The sequence below is a fragment of the Gallus gallus genome, chromosome 4, assembly GCF_016699485.2.
Source record: "Gallus gallus isolate bGalGal1 chromosome 4, bGalGal1.mat.broiler.GRCg7b, whole genome shotgun sequence".
NCBI lineage: Eukaryota > Metazoa > Chordata > Aves > Galliformes > Phasianidae > Gallus > Gallus gallus.
In genome coordinates, this window is record NC_052535.1 from 20399665 (window position 1) to 20427573 (window position 27909).

Here is a 27909-nt window from a genome sequence, read left to right on the forward strand (position 1 = left end):
ATGAGCTATATCTTCTCAATGAGCCAAAATGGAGAACAGGAGGACCTGCCTTTTTTTGATTCTATGCAGTGAAATTGTTGGTGACATTATAAACTGATACTGAAAGCTGCGAGAACTGGGAGGCATCATCCAAGCACTTTGATCTGTTTTGGAACATTATTCTCAAAATGGCAGATTTTAATATCATTCACCATCTCTCTTTCTACTCCTGGTTTACATTAATAAGATGTAGAGCTGTGATAATGACAGAATCAGGCATAATGCCTCAAGCATTGTTCCAGGGAATAATGAAAGGATTTCATGAAGACAATTTCATGTCAGTTTTTAGTGTTAAAAGAAGTTACTACAAGGTAATTGTACTGCTGCTGTCTTCATTGAGAACATCAGGCGACTCTTTCAGCACAATTTTTATCAAAATGCGACCAGATTCCATCATTATTCTCTATAAATATTCACCTGTGAGGATCATGCTCTATCTTATGGGTTCAGGAGTACATTTTGGATTAGTAAGAGAAAGTGGTTATGGAAACCAAGCAACATGTCTGATTTCTGATTTTGGTAAAATGACTGTAATGCTGCAGATTTAAGTACCAAAGGAAAAGAATTAGATGCTAATTAATATATATGTTTCCATTATATATTAGCTTTGAAGTTTCTGTAATATTTCTCTTAATATCTATTTGGTGTTTTTTGTGTTTGAAATTCTGAAACATTACCTTAAAAAAAATTGCAATTATAGTATTTTTTTTTCTCATTGGCAACAATTTTTTCATTTTATTTCTTACTTGAGTAAGAATCCCAGCAGGCCACTGAACAGTCAGCATAAATCAAAACTTCTGGCAGAGTTCTCTTGTGTTCTAGAACTGCAGTGAACACTGGTGCAGGTAAAATTGTTCTTGATTAATCTGCAGTGAGTATTACAGTGACAACTCAGCTAGCAGTGCTTGTGTTAGAAGTCTGCCTTTGATCCCACTAATAAAATATGATGTAGGAACTGGCTTTCTGAGTATTTATTTTGTAATTATCAGAAATACTAAAATAAGAACAAGACTGCAGGAGCTCAAATTGATTGCTTTATTATTCACCAAAACCTACACCTTTGAGATACTCTAATTGACTACTGAAGAATTGATTGCAGTCTCATAAACAGAACTGTGACTTCAAGTGTTGCATGAGAGAAGAAATAGATGAACACTTGAGCAGAAAAGGTACTTTTTTTTTTTGAACAATCTAGTAAAAGAGTACTAATAAGCTTAAATTCTTCCTAGAGGAGTGTTTTTTGGGATCCTGTCAGATTGGAGTAAGCTGTCAGATTTGGAGTAAGCCCTCAATTTTTGATAGGAGATATCCTTAAAGTATGTCATGTGACTTTATGGAAACTATAAGCCATATGCATATTTTTGAAAAGCCTGTGGGACAGGGGTATGAACAATATTTGAAAAGGAAATGTGCTACATCAATTATTAAGTCTGTATAAATTAGATTAATGTGAAATTGGAACAGTGGTATTTTTAATAGTACAAATAGACTGAAAGGAATAAAATATGAATACTTTTGACTAATTTAAAATCTTGCTTGTAGTTTAGAAGTGTGCTTTTCTTCCCCTTAAACATATATTTGAGTTGTGAAGTCAGAATGGCCTGTGTAGAAGGCAGTGAAATTAGAGGATGCTGTCAAACTGGTTGGTTTAAAATTTCTAATTCCTGTGGTTTTCCAGAGATGGCTAGTTATTGTTATTAATTTTAATAAGGAAAGAGCTTTTTGTGTTGGTTTTTTTTTTTTTTTCCTGTTGATGATGTTGAAGCAATGCTACAACCAAGCCTGGACTACTTTCTTGATAGGCCAATGCTGTATAAGGAGTACACAAAAAGCTTTCAAAGAAAGGACAGATATTTGACTTCTTGTTTCTAGAGGTAACAAATAACAAATGTAGTTTATCTGAAGCTTGTAAAGCACGTGAGTAGTTTAAAAGATCAGATATTGAAGAGGAAAATACAACCTGAATTTGGTTTACTCTGTAATAAGCAGCAGTGTTTTACACTGTGAAAGTCATGTTCTGAAGCTTTTGTCTTCAGCTATTTAGATGCAAGTTTAAAATAATTAAAGTTACAGGATGCAGAAATAAGATATATGCCACAGCAGATTTTAGGATGTACATGCTCTGAAGTGGGTTTGATCAGTTTTATAAATGGGTAGAAAAAACAGGTTGATAATGTTATAGTTTGCCAGTTGATGAAAATTTATTAAATGTATGTGCTGTGTGTTGTTCTTTGCTAAAATTATTTCATAACTTCCTGAAATCATTCAGGGCTGTGTAATCATTCTGGGGACGCTGTGCTGTCCTTGATTTGTGCTGTCCTAACAAAAGACTTCATCTTTCCCTTTCAAACACTGCTCAAGGTTCCATGTAGTCTTAATCATGTTCTTTTGACTTCAACCTGCATTTTAGTTAGGTTCATGACTTATTGTTAACTTTTTAATTCTGTAGTGTTACATTTCAGTGTTTTTAACTCTGTCAGTACTACTGACTACTTTAAAGCAGCAGCAGCAGCCCTAAGGCTGAGTTTCCAATTGTTTTATGCGTTATTTGAAGCTGAGACACATCAGAGTGGATGGCTCCATTTGTCAGCTATTTTGTTACTTTAATGAAGTTAAAATTGAGTTCTGCAGTATCATTTTTATATAATGACTTCAGATTTGATTTTGAGTCCTCTGGCACCAGTGACTGTGCGAAACAGCACTTCTAATAATATTGCAAACAGTGGAAGTGTGGCTTAGTAATGTATCAGACTGGAATATGGGCTGTGTTCCCTTCACTACTGTCATTCTGTTTTTCTCCCCACCAAAGGAAGCTGTAGCATGTAGTGTAAAGAAAATGTAGTTTATCTGAAACGCTCTGTGAAACCAGTCAGACCAGTGATCTCAATTTTGTGTGGAAATAAACAGTCCTCTTTAATCTAAAATTATAGAAAGATCAAAAATATACAAATGTTGACTCATCTCCCCAACTTTTTAATGGTTTTTGAAGGTGATCTCCTTTGTCTGAATTTGTCTCTGCACCAGGAGGAGTATGCTTATGGAGTTAGGATGATTGTGCAAATTAGTGAAATGTTGATGATGGATAATTCTGAAGAAAAAAACTCCTTTGAACTGTAATATGCTCATAGCAAATACTCTACTCATTCATATGGGTGAAAGAGTTGAGGTAGGTTAGAGGGGGGTTCTTCTGTTGTACTTTGTTGTTGTTTCCCTCAAAAGGTTTAAATTGTTTCAGGCTATGATTTTCACTGACTGTAGGAAAACATTGGGATGAGATAATTTTGAGCAGTACCAATGTAACCTGTGAAATGAATAGTTCCACAGCTACAATTACTGATAGGCTTCCATGTGCAAACTGTATCCTTAGACCTTAAACAGAAAAGGCATTCCATGCTATGTCCATCTGATAACGCCTCACTTGTCTCTGTTGATGGCATTGACAAGTTTCAGGTACAAAAGCTATTTTCTGCATTATAAAAAACTGTCAGATCAGTGGCATTCAATGGAAGAATGATTTTGTATCCTGTATCATAATTCCTGATGCACCACATCCTCAATCTCAATTTCTTAATTTTCAGACTCCATAAAAAGTATTTTGTTTATTTATTGATAAATGTTTTTAAAAACTCCTTAAAATCTCATGAGCTCTAACCCACAAGTGATATTTGTATGATGTGGTCAGTAAGTGATGCCATAGTTAATATCCTTTAGTACATTCCATACAATTCTGTATAAATTGTAAAATATGCAACAACCATCTATTTATTGATAAAATAGGGATTATATTGTATGAGTCTTCAGAGAAATCTAGCTTAATTATTATGTAAATTAAATTTGAGAGGCATTACTTTGCTATACTCGGGGGAAAAAAAAAGCTTAGATAATTTGAGCTAACTGTAGTTGGAATTATGTTTAAAAGCATCATTTTGGGGCATGTAAGTAGTGTTTTTAAAATGTCTGTAAATAGTTAAAAAAAAAAATGTGATATTGGTAAGCCAAGGTATTTGAGTTCAGACTGGCTTTTTCTTCTCCTCATTTTAAAGACACAAATACTTCAACTCATTTCTGTATTTCATGTGAATATACTAAGATGAGTTCTGTCAAAAATGGTGCCTACAGCTGAGAAAGCTGAACCATTTATGTAAGTGCCTGTAAGTCTCTGATGAAAGTATTATTAAACTGTCTCTGGACATGTGTTGTACAAAAGAGCTAGAACATGTGATCTGTGGTCTGAAAACTTGTGTGATCTGGTTTCTGTGTTTGGGCTGAGTACAGAAAGGAGCAGTGGGTGAGAGAGCTAAGAGCTGTCCAAGGTTCCCTGTACACACACTGGACTACATCAGGGGAGTGCTGGCTGCAGGAAGGGCAGAGGTTGCTTAGTCCTTAGTTTGCAGCTTGGAAAATGCAACAGGAGTCTCTGTGGCTATAGGACAGGCCAAGGAAGTGACTCTCTTCTACTTCTGTCCATATAATTCCAAGAGCTTCCTCAGGCCATGGGAAAGAGTCACTGATCTCCTTTCTGTGGATTATTTTTTGTAGGTAATATGTAGCTGTAGAGCAAATGAAGGTAATGACAAAGCCTTTATTTAAGAAATAGGCACACGAGGGAAAGATATCAAAAAGAATCGACTCACCCCTCCCGGTAGCAGCGCGCAGGCAGAGCCGAGCTGAGGAATGTGTCCCTCCCCCGCTCGTACTGCCGCGCCGCCGCACTCACACACTCACAGAGCCCACCCATTGGTTCAGGCTGTGACCCTGGAATTCCACTACACTCCACCCCTTCACAGCATGAACCAATGACTGAGCAGGTAGGGGGTGAGCCCCTGCAACCTGGTGGCCCAAGACACAATGCACATCGCGACGCATACACAACATCCGCCGCAATATGGGATGTCAAAACAATAAAGGCAATCAGTGGCAGTCCCCTTCACGGTTCTGTTGGGCCAGTACTTGATGTTCTTTCTCGAGGCGTATCTTTTTCAAGGACCAGTAGCGCTTCTGATTCATGCTCTCCAGTCCCCAAAAGTTCAGCAGTGCGTCACAGGGTGTCATGATGTTTCCTCATAAGCGTGTTTGAGTGATGTTGCTCCTGCCTGGCTCGCCAAAATGTAGAGCAAATGAAGGTAATGACAAAGCCTTTATTTAAGAAATAGGCACACGAGGGAAAGATATCAAAAAGAATCGACTCACCCCTCCCGGTAGCAGTATGCAGGCAGAGCCGAGCTGAGGAATGTGTCCCTCCCCCGCTCGTACCACCGCGCCGCCGCACTCACACACTCACAGAGCCCACCCATTGGTTCAGGCTGTGACCCTGGAATTCCACTACAGTAGCTTAATCATATATATTGAATACTAAGGAAACAAAATTCTCCTTTTGAGTCTTATGTTGTGTATACAAACGTCACTCCAAAAGTAATGTTTCCTATTTTTTTTTTCCATGGAAACTACAACAGGTGCAAAGAGCACAATAACACCATTTGATAGAGCAAATTTTCAGTTACAAAACACTATTTTGCAGCACAGTCACTACCATTAACTATGTTTTTTGCCAGAGCCTGCATGCTACGCTCACAAAATTCTGCATGGCTATCTGGAACATGGTTGGTCTTTCATGCTGATGTCACTACTGCTGAATGAAACCCTCTCCCTCACTGTGCTCACATCCGCTATTTAATCTCTGTCAGCGTTCAGTGAGCATCGATCAATGCTAGTGGGTGCAATATTTTCCGCATGGAGGAATTCAGTGACGCACCATTTGCTTCGTCCGCACTTCCATGTCAGGTGTCGTTTTGTTAGACTGCCCCCTTGCTGCCGTCTGTCACACAGCAACAACATTTAAAGGACTATTGGTGGGAAGGTTCAATCTCTACTGCTATATCACCAACAGCTGCCTCTGACGTTGTGGACTGATAGAATGAAATAGGAGGCAGTACTTTTGGAGTAGCCCTCATTACCAAAGATGGAGAATGTACCTAGATGTCATTTGATTTGCTATCATGAAAATGCATTCGTTTCATATGTATTTGAAAATCAGGATATCTTCATTAATAAGTCTGCAGTGATATCTTTAATGACATTGCCAGTGAAAGTGTGAAACTCATTTGGACACAGCAACCCAGTCCTAAGACCATGAAGATTTTTTTTTTTTTTTTTTGTATTAGAAGTAACACAGTGTGATATCAGATACAGCAGTTGCCAAGGTAACTGTTCTTTTTTTAGTTTAATAGCAGTGGGTGAATGGTTGCCTGGATATCCACAGTAATTTGCAGGGGCTCTACTAATTCAGTATAGATGTACGTGTTTTTCTTTAGAATAGTTGGTTTATTGATTATATAAATATTTTCTTGTTACACTGCTATTTGAATCCTGTCTCTACAATGAAATATTTCCATTTAGAAGATTCACCCTATTCTGTATTCAACTTCTTTATGCTGACATCCCTTTTTACATTTTGTACAAAATTTTTATAGTTTAGAACTTAAGTCTTTTTGTGTGTAATAATTGGGTTTTAGATCAAATATAGCAATGAATTTTATAGATTTATACTTTTCAGTCTTTTGGCAGACCTGCAAAGACAATCTGTTGCATCATAATAAATACAGTAAGCAGAAAGTGAATTCCATTAATTTTCTGTGAAGAAAATTTTAAAATTGGGTCAATCTGTAAAGTTCTAAAGGTTCAACCTAAGTAGGCCTAAATAGGCCAAATACCGGTCTCTGAATACAGTATGTCTGTGGCCTGAATTCTAGCTGTTTAAATACTTCAGAATGGAGCAATCCTCCTCTAATAATTTCTGAATTTACCTCTCTGTGCAAAATAGCATTTCTTAAAGGAAAATGATCTTCCTGGTTCTGTTACTGTTACAAATAAAATCAATATCCCAACAATTACTTTACAGATAAGCTTGTGATTTGTGAGTAACATTGCCACATAAAACCATCAACCATCTTTATGAGAATGGAGGTAAGACTGGTTCAAAGATATGCCTTGTAAGAACAAATCAAAAATTTTAAGTGGAATTATTCTGTAAATTGATGATGTTGATACTCTGAAATTGGGAAATGTCTTATTATTGTTTTAAATTTATTATTTCTGTAAATATTTTCTGAATGCTTGAAGGGGACAATTCGTGCTGAAAACAAATGTTTCAGAGCTGACAATGAAAGTAACAGAAGTGGAGTTAGCTTTCTCTCAATTACTGAAAGAAAATGCAAGGTGTGACTTTTTTTTTTTTTTTTTTTTTTTTTGTATGGGATTTGTTGTTCTTGGCTCACAAATGAGATTGTTAAGACTACTCCAAAGAAGGGCTGGAGGCAAGTAGATTTGTTTTAAGCATCTATCTTAGCCAAGACTACCATCTGACAGGTAGACTCAACATCTTGTCACTACTGTAAATGCTAAAGTTAGCTCTGTCTGTGTTTTGATAGCCTTGTCAGGTATTTACTCATCAATAGTACTTATTTAAGTAGGACAGACTCCTAGAATGAACAAAGCTACTGTAATTCCAAGGACACTTCTTTGAGGTGTGTATAACTCCAAGCAGACGTGATGATTATTATCTTCTCCATTTATGAATTGACACTCAGTGATGTAGCTCAAATCAGTGGCCAGCACTGACAAGAGAATTATGCTAAAATTCTGTGTTTACTTAAAATGTATGTGTAGTTAATCAAATAGTAACAAATAAATGTCTGCTGGAGGAGCTTTTATTTTTTGCATTTTAATTGTTGACATAAATCTCTCTCTGTTCCTCTAGTGAAGTCAAGTCTGCTAATAAACAATGCCAAACTAAAAGAATATTATAATATGTAATTCCCTCTGCTTTATATAACATGCTTTTCATTAATAAAATGTCCTAGAAGAGTGGAAGATCGATTCCTTTTAAACTGACAAACTTTTGATTGCTTCAGTAGTGTAAAACTAATTCTTTGGTATGAACTGATTAATGTTCTAGCATTGAAATTCTCTGTTGTAGGGAAGCTTACTTAGCAAGGAGGTTGGACTTGATTTCTTCCGGTCCCTTCCAGCCCCTGCAATTCTATAGTTCTGTGATTCTGTGAAATCTTACTATTTCAGTAGAGTGATTTATTTTTCTTATTTTTAAAGCTGTGGGTACGCAGATCCTTATTAAAAGTTGTGTGTTTCTCTAATCATATGTTATTACCAAGTACAGGTGTAATTGGCTCCTGAAAACTACAAGTTGTAGACACATGTTACGTATTTTCTAGAAGGGCTGCTCTGAAAGTAATGCCTCTTGTTTTATTATGTTGACTTATGATGTCAGAGGTGGATGTTGGTGATACTGTAGTAGAGGTAAAACTTTTCCACCAACATTCCATTACATGTTGTTGCCGTGTGACAGATGGCAGCAGAGGGGCAGTCTGACAGTATGGTATCTGACATGGAAGTGTGCGTGAAGTAATGGTGTGGCATGGAATTCCTCCATGCAGAAAACCACTGACATTCATCGACACTTGCTGAATGTTGATGGAGACCAAACAGTGTATGTGAGCACAGTGAGGCGATGGGTGGTGTGTTTCAGCAGTGGTGACAGCAACAGTGGGTCACTTCTGCTAGTGCGGTTTTGAGTGAGCATGGCATGCAAGCTCTTGTTTACTGCTGATGAAAATACATAGCTATGGGTTGTTACTAAGTTGCAAAATGGTGTTTTGTAACTGAGAATTTGCTCTATCAAATGGTGTTATTGTGTTCTTTGCATCTATTATAGTTTCCATGGAAAAAAAAACTTGGCATTGTTAACTCTGGAGTAATCTACACATCTATAAAAATCTTGGAGAGAAAAATCATTATTTCTTCCTTCAAAAGGGACTATTATTGAAAAGGTGAATTATCTGTATATTGTCTTGAAATTTTTTTTTTTTAGTTTTTGAATGTAAATGTAAGTACTTGCTGAGAATTTTAACAAGCCTAGTGAAATAAAATTGTAATTAGTCAGTAATTAGTTGGACCTTAGAGTCCAGGAAGCAGCTTTGAAAGGACTAAGTATTGCATTTGAATAGAATAACCACGTAATTTGACCTTTATTCTACTTCAGACTAGTTGTAAGATTCAACTTCTGTCTGTTGATCAATAAGAAATTAATATCAGTTCATTTAAAAACTGAATATCCATAGAACTCTGTATGCCATTAAAGAAAACATGTTCTGTGCATTGCTCATGTTATTCATACATGTTCTTCTTTAAGAAACTAGATATTAGTTCAGTTTTCACTTTGAGCAGCAAGTAAAGTCAGAAAAATAGAAGTATTCATCTGCTTATGTGAAGAAGGAGCTTCCCTGTGTTCTGTGCCACAGAGGCCAATTACAGAAAATCTGGTTAGCCATCGTACTTATGCATGGGCTAGGTCATGAATCATTCTTGCATTCCAGATTTCATGTAATTTAATGTGCATGAAGGCAATTATTTGGTAAAATAAAAAAAAGGAATTTATATTTTGTGCCAAAGCTGCCTAATGTTAAGAAGGTGAGAATGAATCCCCAAGAAAAAAATGTCCATAAAACTAGAGCTTCATATGAGATACTTACAATATACAATATTATATTATTATCTAGTATATTTGTCCCACTATTCAAGAAAAGTTTTAACCACTTAGCAATCTACATGCTGATTATCTTTGCTCTTATGAAAGAAGTGGTAGAGATGAAGCACAGACTGTAATTATGAAGCATGACATTTTGCAAAGTTCTTTAGTAAAGAGAAGAATCTCAGTGAGTTTGTATAGTCTTAACCAAACAGACCTCTATTATATCTGCGATACTGCTCTGACGTTCTACTACCACTACAAACATGGAATGTAGCTAACTTGCAGTTTTTTATTCAGAGATCCTGTAACCTAAGTGGGTTTAATTGCCGTATGGATGCTCATCTTTCTCAAGTACTGTTGAACAAATGCTAGGAAATTATCACTTTTAAGTTTCTTGATATATGTAGAAATGTTTCAGTGCTACTCCTTCTATGCATGCATTTTCTTTAATCAGGTGATTACAGTAACAATTTAGTGGCTACATTGCTTACCGAAGTAAATTATCCTTGAGTGTGGAAAAAGAAAGACGTACATATGTATTTGTGGGAAAACAGATGTTTAGGCTCAAACAGCCAAGGAGTAGAAATATTAGTAGGTAATAGAGCTGAAGCACATAACAGAAGTGAGTTCTGTGAGCAGTAAGAGTTAAGTTGCAAAAGATTTTAATATGTTTTGGCTAATTGGCTCATTTAACAATGAAGTTAATTGAGCCTCATGAGAATTAGAGCTCCTGAAACATTTCCAGAAATAAGTGGTGATGAGCATAATTGTTTGCCAAGCAGTGGCAACTGTGCTGTGACAATGGAAAGAATGTTACTGAATTAAATCTGATTTACTACACTGTACCAAACAGGACAGGATTTATCAGTGTGATTGTTTTATATTTTTTGATAAGGGGAGAGGGAAGCAGGGGACGAAGATATTTTAAGGAGGCTGTTCCCTCTTCTTACAAATAAAATAGCGATGTGCCATTTAAAAAAAAAAAAAAAAAAAAGCAAACTAAGATTGATTAGAGGGGAAAAAAAAATTCAATCCTACCTTGACTTTTTATAGTACTTGGTCCTTCACTTAACTGTTGGATGTGTTCGGATGTCATCCAGTGTACTTCAAGGGTTCATCTCCAGCTTTCAGTAGCTATTCTCAAGTTTTTGAATAGTGTGGCTAAACACAGTCCAGGCATTTATGAGAGCAGATGGTGTTTTTAACCAGCTCTACCACTGTGATGTAAAAGGAATTCCTTGTAACATAGAAGGGCACCTCATCAGCTGAGAGGAATGTGAGGATAAGCAGTCTAAATGAGCCAGCAGAAACATCTGTTGCACTCTTAAATTTATATAAGGCTGTTCAGCTGTATAGAATTAAAATTGTTTACTTACTTTAATAAACCATAAGAGATTGCATTTCAAATTACAGATGGTGACTGAATTTTAAAATCAACCTAAATGTTTTTTGTACTGCATTTTTACATCACGATAACATGATAATAAAGTTAGAAATTAAGAAATTTGGAACACAAAGTTAATAAGTTTACCCTACGACTACTGTGAAGAGTCACAGTTTGGACTATCAATGATTAAGAGATTAGAAATGCATTTTGTATATTAATTGTTATTAAAAATTAATGAACAGTCTTGAAATGTCTATAATTCCTGTTTATCCGGTTTGAAAGTTTGATTCATATTCCTCTCATCTTGGGACTGGTCAAATGGGTTTTTAAATGAAGTCACTCATTGGCTTCAAAGGCTATTAGATGCAAATAAGTTTTATAAAATGGTTCAGTTAATCTTCAGTACTTGAAATTTACAGTTCTAGAGAACTATCAGTGCTTGTAGGGTCATGACAGGAATTTCTGTACACGGGAGAATAAAGACTGACTCAGAGACTTAGCCCAAAGTTTGTTTTTTTTTCCTGTGTATCGTAGAATGACTTGGATTGGAAGAGACCTCAAGAGTCATCAGGTTCCAGCCCCCCTGCTGCAGGCAAGGTTCCAACCGCTAGATCGAGTACTAGATAAGGTCAGGTTTTCTTAATGACAGAACTCTAGACAACTTAAATAATACAGAGTTGAAGGCTCTTTTCATCTCTCTTCTTATCTGCAAACTCACTTTACTGCATGTTTACAAAGTTGTCAGGCTGTCAGTCCATGGTAAGTTTTCTATTTTTCTGAAACAGTAAACTCCACTCTTTATTCAAGTTATCTACTAATGTGCTATCTTTGTTTTATAGCTGTTAATTTCACTAATGATCCTTTTCATTTTTTTTGTCATTGGTTTCTTCTATATGTACAGCTCATTCAGCTGTCCTACTACAAATACTGTTTTCATTTATTGATACTCTTCATAGAATCATAGAATGACCTGGGTTGAAAAGGACTGATAAAGATCAACTAGTTTCAACCTCCCTGCTATGTGCAGGGTCACCAACCACTAGACCAGGCTGCCCAGAGCCACATCCAGCCTGGCTTTGAATGCCTCCAGGGATGGAGGATCCACAACCTCTCTGGGCAACCTGTTCCAGTGCATCGCCACCCTCTGAGTGGAAAAACTTCCTCCTAATATCTAACCTAAATCTCCTGTGTCTTAGTTTAAGACCATTCTCCCTTGTCCTATCACTATCCACCCATGTAAACAGCTATTGCCCCTCTTGCTTATACGTTCCCTTCCAATATTGCAAGGCCACGGTGAGGTCTCCCCAGAGCCTTCTCTTCTCCAAGCTAAACAAGCCCAGTTCCCTCAACCGTTCCTCACAGGAGAGGTCTTCCAGCCCTCTGATCATCTTAGTGGTCCTCCTCTGGATCCACTCCAAGAGTTCCATGTCTTTCTTGTGCTGGGGGCTCCAGGCCTAGACACAGTACTCCAGATGGGGCCTCACAATAGCTGAGTGGGGGAGACAATCACCTCCCTCTCCCTGCTGGCCACCCCTTTTTTAATGCAGTCCAGGATATAGTTGGCCTTCTGGGCTGCAAGTGCACACTGCTGGCTCATGTCCAGCTTCTCATCTACCAGAACCCTCAAGTCCTTCTCCACAGGGCTGCTCTCAAGGAGATCTTCCTCCAGTCTGTATAAATACCTGGGACTGCCCTGGCCCAAGTGCAACACCTTGCACTTGGCCTTGTTGAACTTCATTAGATTCCCATGGGCCTAGTTCTCCAGCCTGTCCAGGTCCCTCTGCTTGGCTTCCCTTCCCTCCAGTGTATTGACTGCACCACTCAGCTTGCTGTCATCTGCAAACTTGCTGAGGGTACACTTGATTCCATCATCTATGTTATGGAAGACATTGAAGAGCACACGTCCCAAGACCAATCCCTGAGGAACACTTCTTGTGACTGGCCTCCACGGGGACTTCAGACTGCCACGATTTTTCAAATATAATGGAGGGCAGCTTGGCAACCACATCAGCCATCTTCAGCCAGATCTATCATTAGTACTGCAAAGAATCTATCTCATTCTCCTGATAACCATTCTTTTAAATCTGAGGGAGGCTCTGATATGACTTAACTTACTCATCTAACTGGTGTAATTTGGATTAATTTGAAATGTTCTAAGTGCTTATATGTTGTTATTCAAAATACAATATATGCTGAAGCAGCCTGAAGAACAAGGAATTTGATATTGAGTACTGAAGTTTTCAAAATAACTAGTTTCAAGAATTTCATTAATGCTTGATGAGCAAATTACTTATGATGCTTCTCCATGTATTTAAAATTAACTCAAAGTATTTATTCAAGTGAAAAATGGATATTTAATCATCTTTTTTACTGCTCATTTAGGAGAAATAAGATTATTAGTAGTCAGAAATTTTCTTCTGTACACTAATGGAAGAGAAACTTGAATACTTCCCATTCCCAAAGGAATACTTCTGTCAGGCTGTGTTCTGTTTGAGTTGTATTATCCTCAGAAGCTCTTTAAACTTTGTGTTTGACGTGAATTTAATTTTGGGATTGAAATTGTCCAAAAACATGCAGATGTATACATGTGGACTTCTTTTATGCTAAGAAAATAAGAAGGCAGGGACATTCAGAACACGACAAATTATTTTTTAGTTTAATGTGACCGTTGTCATACTTGAGCTTTGCTGCACCTTGTACTGACATCCACTAGGTTCTGCCTCAAGGTGGAGCTCTTATATTTTCAGTGGTGATGAAGACATGAAAGCATCTTATTTACTCCTCTCTCAAATGCTGATGGTTATTTGAATAGATGTATGGGCTATGTTGATAGAGAGAAATGGCAAACAGTCTTCCTCCCCCTTTTCAAGATGAGAAGTTCAGCAAAAGCTGAAGTCAGTATTGTGTCATGTAGGTGGATGGGACTAAGATGCTGACTGATTTTTATTCAATCTAACATTACCTTTCATAGTCTGAGGAAGATGCATACCTTCCATTTACAGTAGGTATCCTGCAGAATTATAACAGTCTGTGTAATAGTTGTCAAAAGTATTTTCTCATAAGCGGTTTTTGGCGTCGTTTTTTTTCTTAGTAATTGGTAATGTTTTCCCAGAAGGTTTTGTGTGTGTGTGCATATGTGTATGTATTGTGTTCTAATTAGGACTATCTGAGACAGCTATGGCAGGCTGTCAAATCACTGGGATACTAGATATATTTTAGTCACCACACTACAGTCTAACCTTTTAAGGACTTGGTTCTTTCAATCCGGTAAATAAATGCTGAGTGTTTTATATTTAATAGGCCTTTGAGTAATGCATTCCACATGAGTTTATTGCTGGAAGGAGACCTTCTTATCGCTAAATACAAAACAGTGATGTGAGGTCATTTCAGCACAAAGAAATGCATGCATCTCATAAATGAACAGTTTATTATGAAATTCATTTAAACTAGAATACTCTAAAGTAAACACTTCTGGCAGTTCTAAGGAAAATGAGTACCTACAAGTACTCACTTATTCTAATTGTTGCCTTTCAGTCTGAATACTCTGAACATCAATTGTATCTGAATTTGCGAAAGAAGCACTCATTTCCCTCTTGTTTTTCTTCTATGATTTAAAGCGTTTATTCTTTATTCTGGTCACTTTAAAAGTTAACTATTACATGTTTCAAAAGCTTTTTGCTGTAGACTGAGAGATGAGATGCTTGGCCACGTCCCTCCTAACAGGTGCAACAGATTACCGGCTTTTAGTTCATTCTGGGTAGATAAATTGCCTGCTCATCTCAGTTTCGACTAAGGATGACATCTACCAGAGCTGAGGTGAAATTAAGTTGGACCTTAAACAGCATGTAAGCTCTAAGCTGGGAGCAAGACCTATGTGATTGTCTGGTAGGTTGAATCCACGTGATTGGCGCCCTGTGTGCCATGGGAAGGATCTACATTTTGAACACAGTATTTTATGCAGAGCAGGGTAGTGTTTGCTTTCACAAGGCATTCATTCACCTAAAAGTGCAGCTTATAACTGCTATAGCAGTATTTGCGAAATTAGGTCAAATTAGGTTTGGCTGGCATGAAGATGGAAAAAGAAACACTCTTGAATGGTGAAACATTTCAGCATACTAAAACAACGTTTTGGTCGACTGGGGCTAGATCAAGGAGGAGGAACTTCAGGGGTCACATACAAAACTAAGGACATTTCCTTTTGAAGTGTAGGTCTTAGGTTCTAATGCTCAATGAATGCTTGCCTCCAAGTTTTTTCTTTGTGTGTGTTGTTATTTAGGACTTTGTTATAGGATATGCTTCCATTATATGTATTGATTCATACAGAAAATTCACTTCAGACAAGGATCCTTTGCCATTGGAGTATGTGGGTTAGAACCATTACTGATTATGATTCTTCTCTCAGCGATGTAAATGATACTCCATTTTAACAGTATGACTAGTTCTTATTAAAAATTACTGGAATAAAAGTGTTTCCATCTGGATGAAATCCTTTGCATGTTACTAAGCCTACGTTATATATTACTTTATGTACAGAATCAGAAGGATTCTAACAGACATTTTTGGAGAAAAATCTTACTCTGGTCACAAACCCTTTCCTTCCCAGATTACTCCTGGGCTGCCTGAGCACTATCAAACATCCACAATTCTTTGCTAATTTAAAAGATCTTATCCTTAGAGTGAAAAGAAGCACTGGAAATTCTGTACCCTGTGATCCTCACTGTTATCAGAAAACATGCCATAAAAACTAATGATCTCTAACATCTGCTTTCATGGCACTTAGAAGAAATAATTTGATTGCATGATAGAGTTTTATAGGTTTGTCTATAAAGAAAAAATAAATATAAATGAAGAAAATCTAAGTTAAGCCATTCAGTTTATATTTGTTATTATGCCTCTGAATTAAAATTCATCCATTTGTGTCCATTTTCTTGAGTGGGGAGGTGAATTTCACAGTCCTACATGACTGCCTAATAAAAATGTTGTGGAATGACGTACCAAAATTTGTGTCCAGGCCTGAAGCTGGAACTGAAAGAGATGGAAATTGTAATAGCTTTGGGTATTTACTCATTTTTATGCAACTAGCTTTGCAACTAAGTTGTGTGGAGCCATTTAGGAAGCCTGTATCAATCATTTGATGCCCCAGCCCTGGAAGCATTCAAGGCCAGGCTGGATGTGGCTCTGGGCAGCCTGGTCTAGTGGTTGGCGACCCTGCACATAGCAGGGGGTTTGAAACTCAATGATCATTGTGGTCCTTTTCAACTCAGGCCATTCTATGATACTATGATTTGTTTTCATTTTATAGGTAGGCTTCTAACTTTCAAGATTCAAAGAAGTAAAATAGTTACAAAATAAGCACTGTATTCCTGCCCATCTTTCTGCTCAGTTTGTGCTGTAGAACTGTACTTCCTGTCTTTCTGCTCAGATTTTTGTAAGTATTGCAGATGCACTGAAAAATCCAACTGCCAGTTTCAGTATGTACTGTTGCTTCCTTTCACCTGTTCTAGCTGGCAGCTTCAGCTCAGCTCGGATTGGAGTGTCCAGCGTTGTCAGAGGCAGCTTTTGTTATACTCTCAGCAAAAGCAATCAGAAAAGCATAGCAGAAGGAAGATGAACTAAATATGCTTCTAACAAGCTAATAAGGGTGAGTTCATAAATCCAGCAAGATTTTAATATCTGAAAAGCATACTAATGTTCATACTTCCTGAAAAGGGTTTGCTGTACTGCTCAGTCTTTGTGCTAGAGCTGTGTAGGTGGATAAACCATTTTCACAAAGATATTTCTCCTCTTCTGTTAGGCAAAGATTCATTAAGGAAGAATTCCTAAAATTTATGAGCTGCAGACATGTGTATTTTTCTTCCTTTACTGATATTTTATAAGTACAGACAAAGTAATGAGTAGGATATTCAAAACATACCCCTATTTTTATTAATTCTTGTGACAGATTTTAGCTTATTACAGCATTACAGATTTCCAATGCTGTTATCATGGCTAAATAAATAAATATATATAAAAATATATGTTAGTCTAAAGAAATCACAGAGAATAATTTAACTATATTAAGAGGCTGACTTGATCAGAGAGTTGAAACATAACTGGCAGCCATTTTATGACAGACAGTTTCCTGGACATATCCTGTCCTTTCTTCCAGTCCTGTGTTCTCCCCATCATCCCTAGCCTCCTCTATACTTTTCAGAAAGAATGACCTTGGAATACTTCCATGGGATTTCAGAATATTGTGAAAACCTGTAAACATCAACTGTACTTGCTCAGAGGAATCTGTGCTGATTGAGTAGCTATGATTCTTCCAGAAAGTTCAATCTTTAAAAGGGTTGACTAAGAGTGGAAGCACAGTTAAGCCTGATGCATGATGAAAAAATAACACCTGTATAGAAGAAGTCAGTCCTATACAGCATACTATTCTCTGAACTGATTTTCCAGAATAAACAATGTGTTCTATCAGTATGAAGGAAAGAAAATCTAAAAGAAAAAAAGCCCAAAATTTGTAAAAAATTATTCTTCAGTAAAAGCATTTTAAAACGTGTAATTGTCTATTATGCGCATCATGGGGTTGTAAAAAATAATAATAATAATTCTGGAAAAACTAATGACACTCATAAGTTAATATTTTTTATCAGTCAGGCTCTATTCATCATCTCTTCACACTATTTAAAAGTTCTGGAAACCTTTCCCTTATGACCAAGGTAACATTTATTAAGCATTGAGTTACTAAGTTCTGTTCATATTCCTTTGCTGTGCCCATCACTGAAGTATTTGTTTGTCTGATGTGTTCCTATGGGAACCATGTGGTTTTAATTACATGCTATGGCACGGAATTATCTTTTGCTTGGCAAGATTGCATACTGTTATTCCATCCATTCAACAGCAAAAAAAGTGTTTTTCAGTTGGTACAAAATTAAAGGTTGTCATGGTATTAACTAGATGTGGTGCTTCTCCTGATAGTGTGGTATGTTGGGGCCTTTTATTTATTCTTTGCAGTTTGTTGCTGTTGTTTTTGTTGGTGGTCGCTTATTTTTTGAGTATTTCTGTTCAAAAATGTTTTGCTTTTTTAGGCTGATGTGGTGGGCAGAGCATAATTACAGTCACTGCAGATATAAGCAAGAATAGAACTAGGTCTACTCTCTGTAGAGAAACAGAAGTCAGATGAAGCAGAGTATTGAGGGATTTAAAGAAGGTATGATGGTACCTTTGTTTCTGGACTTCTGGGATTTTCCCTAAAACTTCATTTGTTGCAGTATACTTTTAGGTTGTAGAAATAATACTGCATGCATCTTATGCAGCAGCAGTATCTTTAAAGAAACAAGGCCTGCTGTTAGCCTATTTTCTAGGCGACATATTTTTCTTTATGTAAGGAGGACTCCATTAAGGGTAAAACACTGAATATATTCTATAAATTGCTACAGGCCCTGAAATGAACTAGTCTTTTTATTTTATTTTTTTTTCCTCTTGCTTGAAAGCCTTTATAAGATTTCAGCATGGACTACTACACTGTAAGAGCTAGGAGGTCATGTTTACTTAATCAAGTTTAACTCCTTGAATTAAGAAAGATATCCACTTTGGTTTTAATTTGTGTTGCAAAATTGCTATAGTGTTTCTGATAAAGAAGCAAACATACCTTTTTTTCTGGTAATTAAAAAAAAATTCAGAAAGAAAAAATAACATTACTTCTAAAAAGCACTGAGAATAGTAAAAGAAAAATCTTATTTCTGGTACTTTCCTTTATGCTAGCCATTATTACAATCTGACGTGAACAGAAGACTGTAACAGCTAACACAGTGCCAATGCATGCATTCTTTTCTAATTAATAAAGGGCATACTGGTGAACGTTTTATATGAGGAAAAACTTTCTGAACAATATGGTAGTTCATATATATATATATGTGTATATATATATATATATGGAAACGTATTTGAGTGTTCATGTAGCTTTTGTTATGGAAAATGCTATTATTATATCCAGTTTTCACTGAATAACGTCAAGTTTTCATATCAAATGGTAGAGTTCTCACTTAAAATACAGTCTGAGAAGTCCATATTTTCTTGCACAGTATTTGCAAAAGGATGAAATTATTTATTTACTTTTGTATTAGTTATTGGATCTAGTTACAAAACATCATGGATAATGACATTAAATGACTCGTGTCTATGTATGGTAGCTTTTCAGAATCAAAATATTTCCATTTAGACTTGTCAATATTCAAAATAATCAATTATGTGGAGTAGAGGGACTTCTGCACTCAGTCACTATTGATTTCCTATTACTAATATGTAAGTAATAAACATCTGGATAAATGTCATCAGAGATGAAAGCTAGGTATGAATACAGTAGGATTGCTTTCATATATCGAAAAAACGTAGACTCCATTGAATTCAGTCATAATTATGGATATTCACAATTTCTAAAATCAGATGCATATTAACTTGTACTCCATTACTCCTAATGTAATTCATTGTGGTATTGCATCACTAGCCACCAAATATCCAGAAAAAAACCTTTATTTTTAAATAAATATATACGTTTATGGGAACAGCTTTTCTCCATTTTTACTTTTCTTTTTATATGTTGTTTTACATACAGTGAACTTCAAGCTGCTTGGATTTCATGACTTTGTGTGCATTCTTTTCAATAAGACAGTATGTAGGCTATTGCAAGCTTTACTTGAAATAGTCTTTTGTGATAGGCCTTTCTGTATACTTTTTGGTGATCTGTCTTGTTTTTGCTAATTGCATTTGTTTTTTTTGATGAATTTTTTTTAATGAAATTTTGGAAGACTTCAAAATACTGCAGTTGTACCATAAGCTGTTGTACATGATCTGTGCTCATTTTATTTTTTTTATTTCACTTTTGATTTTTTAAAACTGTCAGTTCATACATATGCATCATATGTATGTATGTACTATACATATGTCATATTACATCTGTAACACAGTTTTGTCTTGTCTGCCTGTCTTGGCATTGTGTTTCATTTTCCATCTATGAAAAGGACAAAATGATAGCCGTCGAATATGCCTGCATTAAGTTACGCACTAATTTGTCTTACAGAGAAAGTCCAAGATAGTTGATGTGGCTTTTAATGAAGGAATGTTCTGAGAAATATTTTTTGCTGTTGAAACGAGAAGCAACATCATAAAATTATCGGTACATAGGCATGATCACCTACAGTCAGTTTCTAAGACTTCTAAATATAATACATGCAATTCTTGCAGTAGCGTGGATAACTGTTTTAGCAGTTTTCCTGGAAAATTTTGTTCTTGAAACAGGAAATTTATTTGCTATGCTTTCCTTTGCATAAATTCAGCATCCAAGACTTCATCATTCATGTTAAAATAAGCTACCAATTAATATTTAATACTATTAGTTTATTTGGTCCAGACTGAGAATCCAGACTTGTACAGGTTTTGGTTTTAAATTCTCTTGTGTAGCTTAGATCAACTGCTATCATTTAGGCTCTCCAAAATCTTCATCTGCCACCTCTTAACTTCAAATCTGTTTGAATGTGGTTTCATTATTGGAAATAAAAGACACAGAGCATGAACAAGCAAGTTACAGAAGGGTTACAGATTATGTTTCTGTTGGTGTTCTTGAGACTTTTTAATATTCTTAGGCACTGTATTTAAAAAAACATGGAGGTAGAACCATCCATTGGTGAATTGATGCCTAAGGGGAGTTGGGAGTGGGGGGCGGGGGGGATAAGGCAGATAGAAAATGAAATGATCCTAGGTTCAGAGACTCCTCCTGTTCTGACTGCATAGTACCTGTTTTATTTCAAATGTAAATATTATATTTTTTCTTGGAGTCAAGTTAATTACATAGGTGTTACCTGCAGGTCTGTATGTTCTCTTAAAGCTGTGTCTGAGAGACTGTTTGGACTGCTCTCAGATCCCCAGAACAGCTCTTTGCAGCTCACTGCTTTTAAATATATATATATATATATATATATTATTATTATTTTTTGTAAAAGTGTCTGCCAATTTTACCCTGGAATTCTCTCCATGAACTCAGGCTGTTGCAAGTTTATCATGCCAATATTCAAAATCAGGCTAGTAGTACTGCCGTGAATTAAACTCTTTGCAAGTAACACTTGCATTCATACCCAATCCCCACATGGGTCTGGCTGAGGCAGAGGGGAAAACTGGGGCACATTTCACCAATCCTGAGAACTCTCTTGGCATTTTAGTAGTATAACATCATCCCTTTGGCACTTCTAATAAGCTGGTAACTTTCTTGAGATAGTTGGAGGAAGAAGTATGTGAATTTATGACTGATTGTATTAAACTGTGACTTAAGCTTAAGGTTTGGGTGCAAGTTTGTAATATATTACGTTAGAACTTAAGATCAGTTGATGAAAATATATCTGTCCTGTATGTATATGAAATGGAGCTGTGGATTTCAGCGGTTATCATTAAAAGTAGTTGTTACATAGCAAAACAAAACGAACAACAACAATAAAAAAACAACTGGAATAAAGGAATCAAAGATTATATAACCTGTAATGAACAGAAATGCTGTAGATGAAGTTGTTGAAGTGCTGTAAAAGCAGCTTTAGAAGACACATTTGCTGAAAATATTCAACATCCAATCTTCATTTAGAAGTGGAACCATAATTATCTTGATAGGATGGGATTGTTTTGTGGTTGCTTTTTTTGTTTTTCTGAATTCATATGGAAAAGACTTTTGGAAGTCTAATCACAGTAATTAAATGTGTTCTAGGTGTAGATTATAGTTAGCCTTTCATAGCACCCAAATACGTCTTGCTTTGTTTGCTGTGCTTAAAAATTTGCATTTGTTGCCAAGATGCTAGAGCCAAAAGGAAACTTAAGAACTCATCTTTGTAAGTTTGTTTGCATTGAGGTTCAGGAGTAGGTAATATTTTATCAGTATCTAGATAAAAAAAAAAAAAAAGAAAATGAATTCTTTTAATTAATTACTCTAAAACATGAACACCAAGGTTTAAGGGAAGTGTAAGGGGAAATACAACTTCATACACTCATCTCTTCAGATTAAGAAATTATTCTCATCAGTGATGGACACACCGAGCTCTTCTAAGAAGAAATAAATTAAATCAGTTGAGATCTTTTCCTTGGTATTAGCAGTTTGTAACCTGTGTGTATTTATAAGGCCAACATACTAAGCAGTAGTTCAGTTTCGAAATCCAACTTTCAGTTGCTGACACTTAGAAAGCTGATTGTTATTCCCTCAGTCATCTTTTGTTTGAGGTGAAGTTGCTTGCCTCTCTGGCTCTGGATTTTAGCAGCAGTTCCTGGAAGCATTTCACTGACACAAGTGCATGTCACATTTGCAACTGTCCTCTATGTAAGGGAGAATGTAATCATGCATCCTTTTCTCTGCTACATTCTGCTCCACTGCAAATCCTGATGCCCCATGAAAGTTTGAGGAAACATGGCACATCCCAGGCTATTTCCCCATCTGAGAATTGGGAAACGAAGGATGTCCCACAGCAGACAACTTCTTTGACATCAAGGCATAATGATAACTTTTCTTAGGTGCGCTGCCGGTCATTTCTTTTTATTGTTTGGGTGCAAAACTAATGTGGTATATTCAGAAGAAGCTTGCCTACCAAAACATAAAAGAGAAAGTGGGTGTTTCTGGGGATTGCACACTCATTTTATAGCAATAACTATGGAAAAGGGGGACTAAGCCTTCTAAAATCTTCCCCAAAGCAGTGAGCTACAAAATGACATTCTCTCTGGACTAGTAAATATTAAAATATCCCCCAGAAAGATACTTTCAAAACATTGTGTACTGTGAAATTAATGGTAAACCAGCTATGTAGGAGACCTAGAATTTTATATCTTCACCTAAACAACTGAAGCATTCAGCCTACTCTGCCAAAAGGCAAGTAGTATCACTTGTTTGGGATATGGTGCTGCACTTATGATCTTATCTGGAATTGTTTTCTTAATTAGTTTGTGTTGCTGGACTTCATAATTTAAACTGTTTAAGATCTCCCTCCAACCAAACTTAACAGAACTTATTTAAAAGACCTAATAGCTTGCTTATAAATATTTTCACGAAAATGACTAATTCTGATCTTTTGATGTAGTTAACATAAAGAGAGTTATGGTTTTAAATCTTAAGAATCACTGACTGTTTTGCAGAGCAGCAAACATACAGTAAATAAAATTCCTCTTTTTTTTTTTGTTTTCCTTCAATTCTTATTTTTAATAAATGCACTTCTTGGTTAGGTGGAGAAGGAAAAGACTTCAAGTCTGAACTAATCTACTTGACAATTATTTAGTGAAAATCTGCCTTTTAACCATCACAATTTCTCACCTCCCTCACACATTTCATTATAGTTAGTTCAGAGGCACAAAAAGAGTAAATCTACATTATGGGTTTTCTGTATGCTTTTCAGTTATTTGTAAAGAGCTTTGAAATCCTTGAATTAAAAGGCTTATCTAAAGACTCATTCTGTTTTCTGTGCTTTGTGAAGTACTACTTTTAGGGAGTCATATTTGTACAACACATTAATGCATCCCACATTAATGCAGAACTTCTCTTTGATCCCTTCTTAACTAGAAAGACTGAGTCCTGTGGTTCCTGTTAATGTTCTGCAGATTAATTCTATTTTCATCTCTCTATAATCCTACTTATTACTATTTTATATTTTTAGTTATTATGCATCACAAAAACAAGCCTGAAAATGTGGAACTTTCACTGAGCTTTCCTCTCTCTCCTGAAACCAAGCAATGGTGTGAGATCCTCTGTATCAGCCCTCCTGATCCCCTGAGTTTTACACTTCTGGGTGCCTGGGAGACCAGTTTCAACTGGGAGAAGTATCCAATACTCTCATAGCTGAGTCATTCTTTGGAGTTAAGGGAAAAGTTGGTTTATGGCCATGTGCTGAAGAAGCTATATGCTATAGTCTAAGACCTGTACTTTAGGGCCAAGGTTATTAGAACATGGTTACAACTTTTTTTTTTTTTTTCAGTATGTTATGGCCTGAACTTTATATGCCAGAAAATGCCCAGAAAATCAGACGTTCCAGGAAATGTACTTAGAAAAAGGATTGCTGAGTTTCTAAATACCGAATGGTTTGGGAGAGAAACGAGGAGCTGCCAGAGCTATCAAACAAGTCTTTCACCTGGTATTGATGCAAGGGCAGATTTTTAAAGGGGTAGCAAAAGACTTTAGAAAGCTGAGATGTGAGATCCTAAGTGTTTGTGTGCAGGTAAGGCATATAAATTCTAAAGCATTTCATTGCTTTTTTGGATTTGTGACTGCCCAGCTACTTTGTTATGACTGCAAGATTTCATATATGTGAGTATGAGTTTCAATAGGGCCTGCGTTTTGGTCACAACAACCCCAGACAACCCTACAGGCTTGAGGAGGAGTGGCTGATAAGCTGCCTGATGGAAAGGGACCTTGGTGTACTGATGGTCAGTTGGCTGAATATGAGCCAGCTGTGTGCCCAGGTGGCCAAGAAGGCCAATGATATCCTGGCTCGTATCAGGAATGGTGTGGTGAGCAGGACTAGGGATGTAATCCTGTCTCTGTCCTCAGCATTGGTGAGGCCTCACCTCAAGTACTGTGTTCAGTTTTGGGCACCTCAATACAGAAAGGACATGGAGGCACTGGAGCAGGTCCAAAGAAGGACAACAAGGCTTGTGAAGGGCTTGGAGAATATGCCCTATGAGGAGTGACTGAACAAACTGGAGCTGTTTAGTCTGGGGAAAAGAAAGCTGAGGGGAGACATTATTGCTCTCTTCCAATATCTGAAAAGTGCTTACAGTGAAAGAGGGGCTGGTCTCTTTTCACTGGTGACAGGTGACAGGATGGGGGAAATGGACTCAAGTTGCTCCAGGCTTAGTCACCATTCCTGAATGTGTTTAAAAACTGTTTGGATATGGTGTTCCGGGACATGATTTAGCAGAGGGTTAGGGTAGTATGGTTATGTTGCGGTTGGACTTGATGATCTTGAAGGTCTTTTCCAACCTGAGCAATTCTATGATTCTAATGCATTCTGTAGAGGGTAACTATGATGCTTCATTTAGCCACTTCAAACTTTAAAAATGATAGAACCCATCATCTTGTATGGTTTGTTGTTCAGTTTCGTATCAATTACTTAATATTTTTATTTACAAATCACGTGAGATTCTGAATATATGATCCCCTTTGGTAGGTAAAGAACTTCAAATAATTCATCCTTCAGTAGAACTTACGCACATTCTCCACAGAACTGCAACCCTGCTATCTACCCATTAGTGGCTGCTCAGTCATGTAAGTGCTCTCACTCTTACTACTGTCTTATTTGATTTACTTCAGAGCTCCCCTAAATCTGTAATTATGCTTCTGAGCACATCCCAAACTGCCACAACTTTGGTAGGGTTGAGTAGCTCCAAGACTAGCAACTCCAAGACATAGAATCATTAAATTTGCATTTATTCTAATTAAAAAAAATAAAATGACTGCTGAGTCATCAAGTTGAACCTGTTCCACTACATGGGATAGAAATCAACAGTCATGTTCAAAAGAGATTCTGTACCTTAGTGGTTAGGACATTTAACTATGTAGTAACTCTTGCTCTGAAGGTTCAGTTCTGCATTTGATACAGAGGTTTACTTTTGAAAAGCATGTAAAACAGGAATATAGAAGAGGTCATGATTTTGTACAGAGAAAGAAAATTAAAGCAAGACTACCATTAATCGTTATTTCAAAATAAGGAGAAGAGCAGAATTTGTGCATTTCTTTTTTCAAAAATAAAACAATGACTCCTGTTCAATTTTCTGAAAAAAGGTTTGTGATAACTGAGCCTGACTAGAGGGATGGATTTTCCTGTACCTCTACTTAAGGATTCATGTGGATTTTTTTCTTCACATTTCTTTTTGATTAGCTCTAGCTAAGGGAATAAAACCTATCAATTGCTCAGCGTATTACCGATTTTGGATTCCACTATTAAGCTCTTAGTTAGTCTTTCAGAGCCAACATAGGAACCTCCTGGAACTACACAGAATTCCAAATGCCAGCACACAATTCCAAATCTTAAACTTCAGATTTTAACTTCTTAGTATGAGCACAGTGGCCTATCCTTCCTGACCACCTGGAGGACTGCATCCAGTTCTGGAGCCCCCAACACAAGACGGACATCAAGCAGGTCCAGAGGAGGGCCATGGAGATGATTAGAGGGCTAGAGCACCTCCCCTATGAGACATGCTGAGAGAACTGGGGCTCTTTAGCCTGGAGAAGGCTCCAAGGGGATCTTATAATGGTATTCCAGTACCTGAAGGGGGCCTACAGGAAAGCTGGGGAGGGACTTTTTATAAGGGTATGTGAAGGTAGTGAGATGCTAGAACAGGCTGCCCAGAGAGCTTGTGGATGACCCCCTCCTGGAAGCATTCAAGACCAGGCTGGTTGGGGCTGTGAGCAGCTGCTCTAGAGGGAGGTATCCCTGCCTATAGCAGGGGGGTTGGAACTAGGTGATATTAAAGGGCCCTTCCAACCCAGGGACCTCTCTCTACATAAATCTGGAAAAGATGTTTCATGTAGAGGTTACTGTGGATTAGTGTTTTAGTGCTACAGCTTACACTGGCCTTAGACAAAAGAAAATTTGAGAAGTTGAAGGAATACTCCTGTTTTCATGGTAAGAATTACTATATTGCAGAGTCTCTACTGAGTGAATTCAACATATTGGCCAGCTCATTACCAGTACTTCTGTCTTACCACTGACGTACTCAGTTCGTGCAATTAAATTTAGCATCAAATAAAGTTTTATGTTGTGCCGGATTTAGAGGTTTATATTCCCTTCTTTATGCAGTAGATATTTTAAAATGTACAAGTAAACATTTAACAACAAAATCACAGTCTTAATGAACTGCATGATCTTTGTTAATGAAAAGTCCGTTACGATTTATTTCATAATTGCACATCTCCATGTCATCTTAATTAGCTGCTGTAGAGCAAACAAAGGTGATGACAGAGCCTTTATTTGAGGAATAGGCATTATAGGAAAAGCTATCAGAGGAATTAACTCACCCCTCCAAAAAACAGTTTGGAAAAAGGGGCGAGCTGAGGAACGCAGCCTTCTCCTGTTCGCATTCTTGCGCTGCAGAAGGGCGGGGGAAAGGGAACGCACACAGGCTCAGACTGCACACGCGCTCCAAGAAGCATCCCTGAGACAGAAGGGGTGACTCTAGCCCCCCCCCCCCCGCTCCAGGCACTCATGTGCTCACCCATTGGTTCAGACTGTGACCTAGGAATTCCACTACACTCCAACCCCTTCACAGCATGAACCAATGACTGAGCAGGTAGGAAGCGAGCTCCTGCAGTTTGGTGGCTCAAAATACAATGTACTTCACGATGCATGTACAATACCCGCCACAGTGCAGAATGTTAAGGCAATAAAGGCAATTATAGGCAGTCTTTTCCACGGTTCTGTTGGGCCAGTACTTGATATTCTTTCTAGAGGCATATCTTCATGGACCAGTAGCACTTCTGATTCAGGCTTGCCAGTTCCCAAAAGTTCAGCAGTGCACCACAGGGTGTCATGATATTTCCTCATGGACTAGAGCATGCTGGAGTGATGTTGCTCCTGCCTTTCTCACCAAGATGTAGAGCAAACAAAGGCGATGACAGAGCCTTTATTTGAGAAATAGGCGCTATAGGAAAAGATATCAAAGAGGGATTAACTCACCCCTCCCAGCAACAGTTTGGAGAAAGAGGCGAGCTGAGGAATGCAGCCTTCTCCCATTTGTACTCTCACGCCGCAGGAGAACAGTGGGGGAAGGGGAACTCACGCAGACTCAGACTGCACACACACTCCTGGAAACATCACTGAGACAGAAAGGGTGGCTCTACCCCCTACACCCCCACTACAGGCACTTACGTGCTCATGTGTTGGTTCAGGCTGTGACCTTGGAATTCCACTACAGCTGCAGATAATGATTTTTTGGTTCAGCCTAT

The 27909-nt window shown here is 37.2% G+C and overlaps 1 long non-coding RNA gene and 1 other non-coding gene across 4 annotated transcripts; both read right to left on the reverse strand.

Moving 5' to 3' along the window:
* Positions 1–1952: 1952 nt before the first annotated feature.
* Positions 1953–27725, reverse strand: LOC112532321. Of its 3 annotated transcripts, XR_003074881.3 has the most exons (4): positions 27641–27725; positions 26983–27542; positions 10622–10848; positions 3971–5132 (listed from the first exon to the last, which is right to left on the reverse strand). It is a non-coding gene; the product is annotated as an uncharacterized LOC112532321 (long non-coding RNA). The 3 variants fall into 3 exon arrangements; XR_006939269.1 differs by lacking the exon at positions 27641–27725 and having other exon boundaries at positions 1953–5132; positions 10622–10931; positions 26983–27075; XR_006939270.1 differs by lacking the exon at positions 27641–27725 and having other exon boundaries at positions 3972–5132; positions 10622–10800; positions 26983–27075.
* MIR12271 (microRNA mir-12271) lies at positions 27179–27246 on the reverse strand. The gene has a single exon (NR_162038.2). It is a non-coding gene; the product is annotated as a microRNA mir-12271 (primary transcript).
* Positions 27726–27909: the final 184 nt, after the last annotated feature.